The 14671-nt window shown below is 41.8% G+C and overlaps 1 protein-coding gene across 7 annotated transcripts in view; it reads left to right on the top strand.

Annotated features, from left to right (window-relative positions):
• The window catches only part of CXXC4 (CXXC finger protein 4), a 94802-nt gene that overhangs the window by 12702 nt on the left and 67429 nt on the right, over positions 1-14671 (top strand). The window contains exon 1 of one of the 7 annotated variants that reach the window (XM_080590684.1): positions 14506-14665. The exons of the other annotated variants lie outside the window; for them this stretch is intronic. The gene's annotated coding sequence lies outside the window, so the exon portion shown is untranslated. Of the gene's footprint in view, positions 1-14505; positions 14666-14671 lie in introns of those variants that run through there. 7 annotated transcript variants of the gene reach the window in all.

Genomic DNA, 14671 nt, shown 5'->3' on the forward strand with positions numbered 1-14671 from the left:
TTTATAGTGCCTGTCTGCCTGTCTCTCCCACTTTCTGTCAGCCTTGTCACAGATGTTCTGTTGTGGGCTATGTTCACTGTTCTCTCACAGAGTTACTCCACAGGCCAGCAGTCAGTTTGGTGCTATCTACCAGAGGCCAAAGTCCCAGGCAGGGATAAAGGCAAGACAATTTAAACTCAACTTTTCCACTTGTATGTTGAAATGTCCCTCATAACTTTTTCGCTTTTAAAACCATTTCCATTCAACACAGAAAGAAAAGTCATCTCCAAAACTGGGCTTTCCCTCCTGTTTCCAAAACAGAAATGATTATTTTCTTGCTGTTACTTCTCAAATACTTTGTTCATCAGGTAAAAACAAAAGGAAACAGGCTGTAACACAGTAGATGTTAAATCCAGTCACGCACAGTTAATACACAGGCCTTAAAGGCCAGAGTGAAACTTTTATGTGTTTGAATGAGCAGAGGGAGAAGTCATACCTACCAAGGAGCATCTTCATTTATGCTCACGTTGCTCTTCTCCACAGTTTGAAGATGGTGCAGGCTATTCTGTGAGGAGCTGTTGCTTTTGTGACGTTTGTAGTAAAAGCCAAAAGTTAGTTTCGTTATGAGGATAGGAAGGAGGGGGTTAAAGTCGGGCCAAAGTCTGGTTGCTGCTCTATTTGAGTTGTGTAGTATGCTAATGAAAATAAAGCTATAATTAGCAACCTGTAGTTGTGCTTTCACCCACGTTTCCAGATCAGAAAAACCCTTTGTGCTCTCACTTCATTTTGTGTCAAAGTGGAGGGGAGCAAGACTGTGGGCTGCTTCCTCCTCGCCTCATCTCATGCTACTGAAAGCAGGTGGGAAGGGACAAGCAGGCCCTTCTCGGGCTCTGCTCCTGTAAGAGGCTGCTCCACGGACGGCACATCCAGGAACTGTGACCTCTGCTTTTTCTTTCCCCTCCTCTCTTAGGTCTCTTCATGGCCAATTGCAGTCTATCCTCTAGGAAGTGTCTCCAAGAGAGTCAGACGTCAATTACGTCTTTGTGATAAATCACTTAAACACAGATTCAAAGACTCACCTTTAGACGTTTCCACTGAAGTTGTTTTCAAATATATGAGGAGACAAACTCTGCTCTCCCCGATACCTGTGTAAATCTGGTGCAACTCGGTTGAAGTCAAGAGCTAAAACCAAAGTTAGGCCTGGAAATCTTATTTACTGTCTCAGAAAAGATGAGACAGGAAAGGGCCTGATTCGTCACTGAGGAAAGATAACACCAAAGATAGATATTAATTTGCTAATTTGATGTAGAATTTGACTGTTAGGAGGCAAGGTGACCCCCTGATTGGGTCATGGATTTCAGTCTGAACTATTCTTAAAATGATATACAATCTTATCTGGAATGTAGTATTACTGCAGTGACTGGGCAGCCTCGTCCCACACTGTGATGCAAGTAGGATGGATTCTGAAAAAGAGCAAAATGTGTAGGGCAGCCATATAATATTCAGGCACTAGATCACAATCAGAATACGTGTAGGAGGTCTTTATTCTGTGCCCAGCTATCTATCTATAGCTATAGATATATAGCTATATATAGCTATATATATAGATATAGATAGCTATATATAGCTATATAGATATATAGCTATAGATATATAGCTATATCTATATATCTATCTGTAATCGAGGCCCTGGATTGTGTCCAGAGAAGGGCTACGAAGCTGGTGAAGGGCCTGGGACACAAGTCCTGTGAGGAGTGACTGAGGGAGCTGGGGTTGCTTAGTCTGGAGAAGAGGAGGCTCAGGGGAGACCTTACTGCTCTCTACAACCGCCTGAAAGGAAGGTGTGGGGAGCTGGGGGTCGGCCTCTTCTCACAGGTAACTAGTGATAGGACTAGAGGGAATGGCCTCAAGTTGCACCAGGGGAGGTTCAGGTTGGAAATGAGGAGACATTTCTTCTCAGAAAGAGCAGTCAGGCATTGGGACGGGTTGCCCAGGGAGGTGGTGGGGTCACTGTCCCTGGGGGTGTGCAAAGAAAGGTTGGACGTGGTGCTTAGGGACATGATTTAGTGGGTGACATTGGTGGTAGGGGGATGGTTGGACCAGGTGATCTTGGAGGTCTTTTCCATCCTTAATGATTCTGTGGTTCTATGATTCTAAGCCTAGCCACATGTAGACCTTCCAGGTGTCTAGTCTTGGAGAGCTCAGCCATCAAAGACAGACATGTTTCCTGATGTCCCGGTCTGAATGGCAGCCGGGCCCCAAGACCTGTTTGCTTGACCCTTGTAACTATTTGCACAGGCAAGGTGGAATGGAAATGAAAAAATTTCCGTCCTGCATGATGGGTGGTTGAAGCTACGGGTGAACTGACATGCTGGATTTCCTATTGTAACTCCATATAGCAGATATGACCCAGTTTGGGTGATAATACAGGAGAGATTATTATTATTATTTTTTAATTTACAAAGGATTTCTCTGTAGGAACTGTATGAATTTGAACACAATGATACAAGGTTTTTATTTATTCAAAATAAGACAAAGAAGATCTATATGATTAATGTGTTCAAACTAAAAATCTCTAATAATCTATTATTAACTCATTAAAATATTTTAAACTAAATTGGTTATAATACTTCTTATGAAAGACTAGTTTGTGAAGGCAGGAGTTTCCTACCAAATGGAATAAAAAGCATTTCACATGCATGAAAAACTAGTGCACCAAATTTCAGACTATAAATAAGGCAATTGTAAAATGTAAATGCTTAGAAACACTAGAAAAATTCAGCCAACAAAGCAGGGATCAGAAATTTATACCCTCGTTACTGGTAATTACAGTCACATTCTTTACTGAACTGTATTCCCAGCCAACACATAAAAGTGTCCTTATGCATTACCTGCTTAGAACTAAGTCACCCCTAACACACACATGTGCCAGGGAGTGACTCTTTAGCTATGTGGCCATGTTAGCACATGGAGCTCTGCATGCACTGCTGTAAATGTATCTGTCTACCTTTTAAGCAAAGTAGCTGAAAGCCCCTCAGGGTGTTCTTACGAAATGTAAATTCACTGACTTGGAGACCTCAGCATAAAATCGCTGCTTTTAGCGGATGGCAGTTTAACACTCTCCTTTCCTTAAGAAAGCGAGGAAAAAGATATGCAATCCCATGGTTGTTTTTATGCATTCAGCATTTGTCTTTTTCTTTCTTCTTCTTCTTTGACAAAATAAAAGCAGTTTAGGCATCCATAAAAGTTGCCTTTTTTTTCTTTTTTTTTTTCTCCCAGAAATCAGTAATAAACTCTTACTGCCCTTGCAACAGATCAATCTCAAGCTGTCAATATTTCATATTAGATACTTCTGCTATCTAAGTTAAGAGGGAATCATGAGGAAAGATAAGCTTTCTTTTGGGTTGAGGTTGACACCTCCTGCCAAGACTGTTAATGTGCGTAAAAGGAAAAAAAAAAAAAAAAAAAAGGCTCCCAGCTGGGAGCTTAAATTCATTAGTGGTCTTCCTACAAGGGTTTTGGCAATACTGCATGGATCACATGCATTTTCTTTGAATGGCTGTTGTGGTTTAACCCGGCTGGCAGCTAAACACCACACAGCCGTTCGCTCACCCTCCCCCCTCCCTCTCTGGGATGGGGGGAGAGAAACGGGAAAGTGAAGCCTGTGAGTTGAGATAAAGACAGTTTATTAAGACAGGAAAATAATAATAACAATAATAATAATAATAGTGATAATGGTAATAGTATTAACAATAATAATGTGTAAGAAAACAAGTGATGCACAATGCAATTGCTCACCACCCGCTGACCGATGCCCAGCCTATTCCCGAGCATTTGGAAAAGAGGATATCTAAGACAAATGACAGGACTCAGAAGTTTTGCTCATCATCTTTCTGGCCACTTGAAGGCTGAAAAGTAAGTATTAAGAATATTTAGTGTGTTTCAAGATCTCTGCATGCCTTTCTCAGGTGAATAGATCCACTGTCCTAAAAGTGTTTTCCAGCTTTTTTCAGTTTGAACGTGCCTAAACATACAGTGGTGGAGGGACAGACCCCCTGGGTAGCAGGAGTAAGTTCGCTTACAAAAGGCTTCCTTTGCTCAGTTACTTTCTTTACCCTATTGGAAATAGTTCATGGAAAACCACCAGTCTTAATGCATTTCAATAAGTTGATTCTCTTTGGGATCGTTGAAGGGCAATGCTAAAACAACCTTGAGTTTTAAAGCATAGTGACATTCTATGTAAAAATATTCTCCAACTTTCTTATATTTGTTGCTAGTGATGTGAAAAGGTCAGCTCTCTTCCATTTCTGAGTTAAAATGCTAACCTTCCTTGTCCAGTTCTCCAGATTTGCCTGGCTGCATAAGAGGCACATGTCTGTTCTTTTTATGTTTCATCATAATTTTTTTTTAAGACCAAGAATATTATTTCGTAGTCTTGCCAATTACCATTGGTTGCTTTCTGTCCTCAGTGCTGCACAAACCCAGTGAAAGAAACAGCCCCTTCAGTGATGATCTAAAAAGATAAGGGGCTGGTAGAGATGTAATAAAACAGATTTTGCAGGTTGTCAGTGGGACTGATTGATCCATCTAGGGAAAAATTCCATTGATAATGCCCAAGTTGAAAAAGATTCTTGAGAGCCAGATCAAAGGTGTGTACAGAAGCTGGGGAGACCTTCCTCACCATTCTCTAAGGAAATGGGTTACCCTCATCCTGTTCTCAGGGCTGTGTAGGCACTGCTTCACAAAGCTTAGAGGGTTTATCCTAAGGCTGGAGAAGGGGAGCATTCCTGCTTACCTCCCAACATGAGAAGAAAGCCACCCGAGCCCTCCAGATATATTATCCATCCTTCCCGATGTGCAGGGAAGTCTTATTTCTCTGGGCCAGTGTGGTCCTGCAACTGTCTTCCTTGAATTAATCACTGCTGGTTTCTCAGTTGAAGCAAACTTATGGAAACTTGATTCTGTCTCCTGTGAATGCATGCCAGAAAGAAGGTGCTATTTTTTTTTGGTGTAGTCATATTTCAGATTAGAACTAGTTGACATAAGCACAAGACACATCATTAACTAGGGAAATCTGATAATACCCATTATCATTAAATGGGTAAAAGACTTTTTCTTGTATCACAATCACAAAACTGTGTGTAGTGTTTGCTAACTGCTGTTTGCTTCCAAATACTGCACGTTACTTGCTCATTAATTACTGCCACAGTTTGCAGGAATTATTCCATAATTAATTGGCCTTTAAAGCACTCTGCTGTATCTTTCTCACATTTGGGAAGTGCTACTCAACATCGTATTTTTCATACAAGTTTTTCATACAAGCTTTGCCAAAGCTCTTCGAACATGTCATCTTGGCAGATAAAAACATGACTTAGGAATGGCTACAAGAAATGAGATAGTGTGAAAAGTTTCAGAAGCAATGAAATATCGCTATTAAATGTAAAATTAATGTGGCATTCCTATCATGAAATCCTTCCACCCAAACTATAAACCAGGCAATACTGTAAAAAGTTTGAATGCAGAGTACTCAATAATTTATGTAGTAATTCAGGAATTGGTTCAGCTCTTAGAAAGGCTAATCTATTTGAATCCATTTGAACACTATGACTGGCATAATGGCAATAGTAATAACGTAGAAAAACCCAGTACCTTTCTCTAGCATGGATCCCAAAATAAAACATCGGTTTTGGAAATGAAGCCACCACTTCAGGCACCTGTGCCAGCTGTATTATGGATCCAGTCTTCCCCATTGCGTCTGGTGAGTCATTTATGAACTGTAGGGATTCAGCATCCCAAATGGTTGAGCCAGTCTCTGTCAGAGAAGAAGTATCTTCCCTACAGAGAAATGCAGAGAGACAGGGCAGGCAGAATGTAATTATTTATGTGGTACATAGCTCTATATGATCTCTTATGACTAAAAATACTGGGAGTGATTTTAAGTCTCATCTGAAGAAAGCATCACAAATAGTAAATAGCACAATCCCCACTTCACAGGGCTGAATTTTCAAGAGCTAATCTCGCAGTGACACTCCATGCAGCACTCAACATGCAGGGCTCCTGGAAAATCTTGACATTTATTTAGGTGCTTAAATGGGAGCAGAAGTCGTGTGAAAATCTCATCCCAGCTGCAGGCGGGTGCAAGGCCTTTGGGAAATTCCAGCCGGTAGCTGGATTCTACAGCACAAGATCGTACAACAGCCATGGAGCGAAGCAGGGTTATGTACTGTTAATCCACACCCACTAGCCAGCCAAAATAAATAAAATAAAAGCTCTTAGTGCATTACACTAATGCAAAGCCCAAGCTAATACGGGGGACTTTCTCTCCTGAGTCAGAATGTCTGCTCCGCTGAGGTTGTGAGTGCTGGTGCTCAGGGCACAGCCGAGCACACAGAGGAAGAAGTACTGGAGACAGAAAGAGAGGCAGAATAGGAAAAGTTTCCTACAAGCAAGAGGGTGGTGCTTTTGAAAGCTGCTTTCATTTGGACTCTTGTTCCTACAGGAGTCGGGCCTTTTAGCTCAGTGGGTGTTACTCACTGGGCAGTGCTGGGCCAGAGTGCCCTGGATAATTTGCAAATGGGAACTAAATGTTTAAGTAACAGGTAGAGATCGTGACCATTGTACTATGAAATAATGCCACAAAACTCAATAAAAATATCCCACTGAACTTCTTCCTCAACAGCAGGATGTCTGGCCTCCTCAATCCTTTCCTTATATCCCCCTATAGCTGCAGATCCCCAGGATGTCATTGAAATTTCCTTGTCTTTCCTTTAAAACTAGGTTGGTTTGTGTTTTTTTTTTCACTGCTTAGCTCCACCCCATATATCACAGCCACATGCTACACGGGCGAATAGCTGCTGCCTTCTTTGTGCTGGCAGTGCCAGCCATCATACCACGCCTGTCCCCTGCTCTGACAACTACCCAGTCACACCTATCTCACCCAGTCAAAACACCTAACTGGCATTCCAGTTTCCTGTACCTTTCTCCCTAAAAATCCTCCATCATGAAGCTTTTGAACCATTCCTTTTCCTCTGGTTAGGCCAAATGGCAAGTTGAGACCTTCGCTCTTCTCTTAAACCCTGTTGGTTTTATTCCCTCTGGCCCCTGCAGCAGTCTGTTTTGCCCATGTGCTGAAGCTCATCTCATACAAAAGCATCGTTTCTACAGCCCATAGTGATGAGGGCTGCCAAGTGCTCTTGTGAAAATAAGGTCCTGAGATGTTCCTGTTCTGTAGTAGGCACAGTTGTGGCTGGTCATTAGTCAGAAGGATTCAGGTTTATATATTCATTTAAAAATAATCTGTGGTTGGGGAGCTGGGGGAGATCAGTGTTGGTGGCTCTGTTTAGTAGCAGCTGAATGAAGATTGGTACAGTTTGATGTGGTTTGGGTGCCTTGATAAGAGCTGAAGGTAAATAAACACATGAAAAATGAAACAAAATCATACCCGTAGCTAGCATACTGCCTGCTTTCTGGTTTGGGAGAGGACTAGCTAGGTACCAGAACTGAAGGGCTGACTCGTAAAGGTGGCCTCCCTGAATGAAAAGTGATGCACTTTGCACGGTTAAATGTGACAGAAGATTGTACAGGTGCATGTTGAGCTCCTGCAAATACATTAGTGTACTTTGATCTCCAGGGTTGCCAGGCCAGCTTCCTCTTGTGTTTAAATCAGGTGCTTTTTTTTCCTGATGAATCCGCAGGGGATGTGCTGGGTTGATGAGCATTACAGTGAGGTAAAACTACTGAGACAAGCAAATCATGCGCTGTCTAGGCTTGAAGAGCATTAACAGTTAAGCTTTGGTGGCAGTATTTGATAAAAGAAAGATAACGTTCCCCTAACTTTTCTGAAAGGACTGCTAATGTTGTAGAGTGTTGGACATGACTCTGAGGAGAGTACGAATGTGAATGTGGATTCAATGACCGAAATGTGAAGGAAGTTAATGCTGAATTAAATATGAAAACGGTTGAACTGTAGGTTTAGCCCGAAAGTTGGAGATCTGCATTTTTGCTTAGTAACAGGAATGTTGGCAGCTCTTTGATGGACGTATCATTACCTATGAACATCTTTGATTAGAAACTAATGGCCAACAGTGATCCAGAGCACAGGAGAGAGCACGGAAATGTGCTGGGAATGCAGAATTGACTGGCCCGTATTAATACTGGGACTGCAAATACAGCTAAGCCATCAAGATAGTAGAAAAGCTTTCTAGCTCTAATACAAATTCCCAGATTGTTTTGGAGCTGAACTCAGAATTGCACAGGCAGATGCATAGGATGAATCTGAACACGATAGGAACGCAAATAGCTGCCCTTGCTGAAACACAGAAATGCTATCCTTAGTGCTAAATGGCAAAAACACGATTTGGGGAGACATCAGTAAAAAAGCCAAGTGTTGTCAGTTGAGAAAATGAGGTCAAAGTAAAAGAAATGTATTTTCTTCTGATGTTTAAGGAGGCAGAACCAAAGCTAAGTTTCAAACTGGCAGAAAAAAATGGAGGGAGATAAAATGATGCAGGAGTCTGAGTGAGACTGCAGCTAAATCAAAGAGGTAGGAATTAATGATCTACCCGGAGGTATAATACACATGGTATAGTTTAGGTGGCCCAGCAGAAGCAGCAAATCAAGCTTAGTGAGAGGTTTGGAATCAGGAAATCTGAAAAGGAGGGGGGAAAAAAAGACGGTCAATTTATTGCAGAGGGAGAAAAGTTCATAATGGATGGGAAGCAAGCTGTAATGCAAAGTGAATGTGTGGTATTAGCTAGATGTATTGTTTTCTTCTTGTGCAACCTGACTGAACACTAATGTGGTTTCTAATATATGGGAAAAGTAGCAGGGCTTTGCAGGAAGAGCTTTAATGACTTAGCAAAATACGGTTGTCACCGAGAGCTTCAGGTAAAGCGCTGCAGTCGTAACCCTCCTCAGCAAAATGGGACCGAGGAGGCTGAGGTAGACCAGCTGACCACTTTCCTGTCAACACACAGGCATCTAAACCAAAAGCTTTATTTGTCTGATTATCTGTAGCAGCTGGTCTTAATGGTGCCCCAAACCGTGCAATTAATGTTACTCGATCCTCTTTGTCCTTAGTCTTCCATACATGTATGGCACTTAAGGACAAAAACGAGTTTAGGCTGAGTGGGGAAGTAATCCATTCCCTTCGCTGATGCCTGCTAATGCTGTTAGAGCGTACACAGATGATACCATATTCTATTTGATCTACCTGACTTCATCTCAAGTGTTTTAAAGGATGGTCCTAGTCACTGGAGGAAAACATCAAACAAGAAGCTTTAACTGAGATGAGAGTACAACTGAAGGGAAAATGCAGGTTAAAATTGTTGATGCTTTTTGCAAATTATAGGAACTGAAACATGTATTCCCTTTCCTCCCACCTCCAAATCAAACAATGTCCAACTAGAACCAAGAGAACTGTCCTTTTAAGATAGAAACAGCATGTGATCATTAATATATAGCTTATATTTTCTGTGCCATCTCAAGCCACACATCCCCTTTTTCCTGGGTCATAACCAGCCGCAACCAGGAGACAGATAGCTTCCTAATGAAATGGAGGCATTACGGGATCTGACTTTTATCACTATTATTGAGCCAGCAGACGTCCCTGCTCGCTAGGTCTATTTCAGATCCTGCAAGATAAATCCTTTTGGGTAAAACGCACTGGAGGAATTAAGTGGTGTTAAAGACATATGTGTATATGAAGATCCCCCTTTATTCTAAGGATCTTCCTTACGGTTTAAAAAACCCTTCTGAAAGATACGCCCAGTGTACAGAACTGATCTCCTGAAATCCCATGTTGGGCAGTCTTTGATACTACCTCTTGCGGCAATTCCTTTTCCAAAAGGGACTGTATGAGGTGTTAGAAACTGGGCTGCCTGCGACTTAAATATGTTTTAACTTCCCAGCATGGCAAGAGGTGACGTTCTTTCTTTAGGACAATGCACATACGGTACTGGGCACTTCTGTTCAGAGAGATCTGAATACATTATCCTTAACAAAGAGAGAGAAGGTGAGAGTTTCAGCTATTTTGCTCCCCTACACCGGATAAAAGGGAAAGAATAAATTAAAGCCACCGTCAGTATCCTGTATCCAGCTGGGAGAGAGGCAGAGGATAGCTGCAAGGGTGCCATTTTCCCTGTGGCAGTTATTGGCAGGGACAGGACTTGGAGTGGCAAGGAAAGGGATACAGGCACAAGGGGAGGATGACCTTGGGATGTTTATTAAGACTATAGGCATTTCTTAATTACATTGACTTCTCCAGCAACCCAAAACGGGGTGAACGAAAGCTCTAAGACAACTTCTCACCCTGGAGTAATTCTGTTTGATTTTTGTAATTACGTTATTGGCATAATGGATAATCCATTGGAATCACATAAAATGAGGAGGAATTTAAGTTACTTAAAAGGAAGTGAGATTTCAGAAATATAACAATAAATGTGAAATCTGAAGTGTAACATTATTTTTGAATTCAAAACATGGAACCATAGCAAGGAGAAGCAGATGTTGGAATTGCAGTCCTGAAAACTCTTGATTCGTTGTATGGTATGTTAATGGATTGTGGAAAGCTAAAAACTGCAGAGAAAATAAATAGTAAACAGAGAAAATTTGGTTGACCCAGAGGTTAAAATATGATTTTTTTTTCCTGGATATTTTTCTGGGATCTGGCTGCTTTCCCTGAGCAGTGTATATTTTTGCCTGTTGTCTCTTTTGCTCGCTTTCTCCCTTTAAAATGTAAATGGAGAACACAACAGGCTCAATGGAGAACGCATTATGATTGTGCATGAATGGATTGTGAAACTTACTGGAGAGCTGGTGTACAGGTTGGGCTAGAGTAACTGCAGTAGTTACACCAGTATGTTACTGTTAACGTATTTATTGATCTCAGTGGTAAGATCTACCTTGGGGGAAATGTTAACAGGTGTTTGATGGAGGAAGAAAGTAAGAGTTGCGTACTGAGGACGGGTAGTACAGCAGATCTTGGCACTGGAGCAGACACTTCCACAGTGTCAGGCAAAGCTCTCTTATGTATACATTAAATAGAAGGAAGACCAGCGAGTCAGATCTTGTCCACCTTTCCCACCCGTGGCAATACTTGTTTTCTCTTCTTCCATAAGGCTTTCATCCATCCCAACTGCTTCTGCCTTTTAAGTCCTTCAAAAGCTACTTCTTACTGCAATGCCTAAGGAAAACATCTGGCCAAAGGTACCTAGCTTGATTGGTAGTAAAGGATAGATGATTTTATAGTTACAGAGATCATACGTAAGCAAGACCTAATAATAACTAAAACGACTTGGATTTCATAACTACCCTTTTATGCATGTTTGCTGTATTGCTGTTACCCATATCTTCTCCCATCTTCCCCCTTTTCATTGCTTCTCATCCTTGCTAAGTGCATGGTTTCTTAAGCCTACTAGTCTTCTCTAGAACAGCCTTGGGCTGTCCTTCTGGAACCTGTCATCTCCCCGCACGCGCCCTCTTACAGCATCTGACACATCGGCCTGCTTGTTGGGATTGGATCATTTGGACGGTATGCGTTGGACCCATCTTGCCTAACTTCACCTTTTAACCTATAAATCTGAGTCGAGGGAGATAGATGAGAATCTTTCAGGTGCCCTTCCGACCTTCTTGTGACCTGTACTCTAATGTGGATTATGTTATTGACAGCTAAAGTTTGGTCTCTCCCAGGGCCACTGCACAAACCCACGGACCTTGTATGTCTGCACATGCACGTATTCGTTTTGAAGTCTACCCTAGCAAGCAAAAACCATTTGAAAACTTACAGTGTTTTGTTAGAAAAAATGAGTGGGTTTGTCGAGTTGGATCAAATGCAGATGAAGGGCAGGTGAGCTGACGGTGCTGAAATGATTGCTGTGGCCAAGGAAGAACGTCAGCCAAAGTGAACAGTGAACTAAATTCTGGAGGCTTAGCATGGGTGTCTACAAGCATGGGGTGCGTGTATTATCTGTGGACTCACATCATGCTGGAGAGAGCAGGATGCAGGCAGATATTTGAAACAGAGACTCGATAACAATAGGAATGAAAGATGAATAAACCTAAAATCCCTAAATATAAAAAAAAAGGACATTTGTCGTAGCTGCTGCAGGATGTGAGACACAGGAATGTAGATAGAATTACACACAGCTAGGAATTTCATGTGGTGGGAAAATGTGTGGCCATTTCAGTACATGAAAACATACATTCCTTAAAGATCCATTTCTTTTACGTTCTCTGTTGGTCTACCATGACTCCATTGTTTTATGGTCACAGCATGGCATGAACGGAAAATTTGATTGTTCCTGTTTCACTGAACTTACTCTTCTGTCTACAGTCTGCTGCACATTTGACAGTGGTGGGGTTTAGCAGCTGAGATTCTCTGCACAGGAGAAGGAGCAACGGGGGAAGGAACAAGAAGCTAACTCTGACTTTCACAAAGAGAGAGGCTAAAAAGCTCCCATCATTAAAGCCAAAATATTTAGAAGTCTTCCCAAAGGATACATTTAATTTCTGATTCAGAACAAGACTAATGTACCATTTAACCTACAAGTTTACATGAGACGTAAATGATACACAGTAGGAACTCTCTCCGAAGAGATACAAAGCTCCAAATATTGCAGCGTGAATTGAATGGTACATGAAGACATTTATATTTTTGAGGTAAACATATTATTGGTGTTCTCAGTACCTTGCTTTAGAGATGCAAAATCAATACCTATTAGGCGACTATTTATTCACTCATACTAGTGCTTTTACAATAACACAGACATTTAAAGAATCATAAGATAACACCTGCAATTTGTCTAGAAGTACTAAAAGAAAATAATGTATTGTTACACAAAATGATCAGTGTCTGAGGTCTTTGACAGCTGTAAAAACAACACCCTTTCACAGGCAGCACTATTAAATAATTTTTAATTTGCACTAATAGGGGGGTTCAGGTTCGGTAATGATCCTGTGAAAACATCTACGGAAATACTGAGAGAAGATTTATTTTGTGGCAATACTAATTCTAGGTGACAGACAGTGTTCTCGAGGTTTTTTTGTTGACAAAGACAACAATAATACTTCCTCATAAATAGCTGTATAATGACTACAATCTGCAAAATCCAAAGTCATTAAAAAAATCTACATTCAGAGAACACAGTCCTCACTCTTTCTGAAAGACAGTTTCCTTATTATGACTTTTTTCATTTTGATTGAGCCAGATGCCAACAAATTTCTTTTTGGGTCTATTCTTTAAAAAGGGAGAGCAAATTATTAGCAGAAGCCAGCAGCAAAATAACAACAGAGTGCAGTTTGCTATAACAAACTTGAGAAATAATTACCAGATCCCTTATGCATCTTTACTTTCTCCATGCCTTTGCTGCTGAAGAAGAGGATCATCATTTACATGCAGATGCCAGGGTGCAGCTCTTTACTCCTAACAGGACTTGGTTCAGCATAGCTGAAGTGGGGACTGTGGATTCAAACCACCTTAATACGCCATCCAGCAATCCCCGGGACTGCAGAAAACTGGCATGGCCCCTGGATTAATCTCAAATAGCATCATTTTGTCCCGTTTTGCCCTCAGGACATCAAACGCTGATGACCTCGTGTAAGTTTGACCCACGTCTTGTGGTCAGGGCCAAGAAATAAACATCGGTGTCTAATTGGCATTCTTCAGTGTCACAACCCCATTACAGTTGGCATAAACACCAGCAAGAAGCAATGCTTTCCCCTTCCCACCTCCCGGCTTCCTCCTAGGATAGCTGTGGCCATAAAACAAAGATCATTAAAGAGGACTTTTGTATTAATGATTGAGTGTGTGTTACAGTAATCAGATAATGGCTATATCAGCTTTCATTAGAAGTCTCAAGAAACCCATCTTTGCTATGCATGATAAACTAATTTCTTCTAAATACATTGACAGCATTCTCGTTTAATGTCCGCTTTATCTATAAGGGCGGTTGTTTGCTGGCCAGTTTATTACTCTGTGTAACAGCAAACTTGCATATTAAATGGGCTTGAGGGGTGTTAAGGAAGGCTCTGCATGCGGTGTGATCTCTGCCCGAAAGTATTTATGCAGCTTTTTCCATACAATCCAGGTATGAAAGAAAGAATCCTGTTAATCTCAATTACCAGCTAAAAAAAGTCATGGGCCATTAAGCACCGAGCAATAAATGAATTAACAATGGGCATTTCTGTCATCCTGCTCAGAATAACACTTTGTGGCTTTGAATCAAGCAGATCCAGCATAGCAGGGATAACAGGCAAGGACTGCGAGACCAAGGGTATATTGGTCTGTGTCCAACTGCTTGATAATATCTCCTGGTCTGCCTCTAGCATGTTCTGACAAGATCTCTCTACTCGGGGCCTTGTTTCGTGCGTTCGGCAGCCACAGCGTAAAGCAGGTGTGCGCCTGCTCACGGGGGATAAATTACACCCAGAAAGCAAGAGCTGAAAGGTAATCGCCATTCAGAGCAGGCTCGGGACGGCGTGCAGGGAATCCGCTGGCACGCCAGCCGTGGGGGAGAGGTGAGAGGGCTTTCTCCGGCAGCTCGCCTGGGCGGTGCAGCACCGGCTGCCCTAAGAATGGCTCTCGCTGGCAGGGGAGAGCAGCTTAAAACTTTTTCTGCGGCAGCACACTTGGACGGGACTGCACACGTGTGAGAAAGGAGAGCTGTCCTGCTGAAACCAGGAAGTTTGTGTACGT

Source organism: Anser brachyrhynchus (assembly GCF_964034855.1).
Source record: "Anser brachyrhynchus genome assembly, chromosome: 4".
NCBI classification, from domain to species: Eukaryota; Metazoa; Chordata; class Aves; order Anseriformes; family Anatidae; genus Anser; species Anser brachyrhynchus.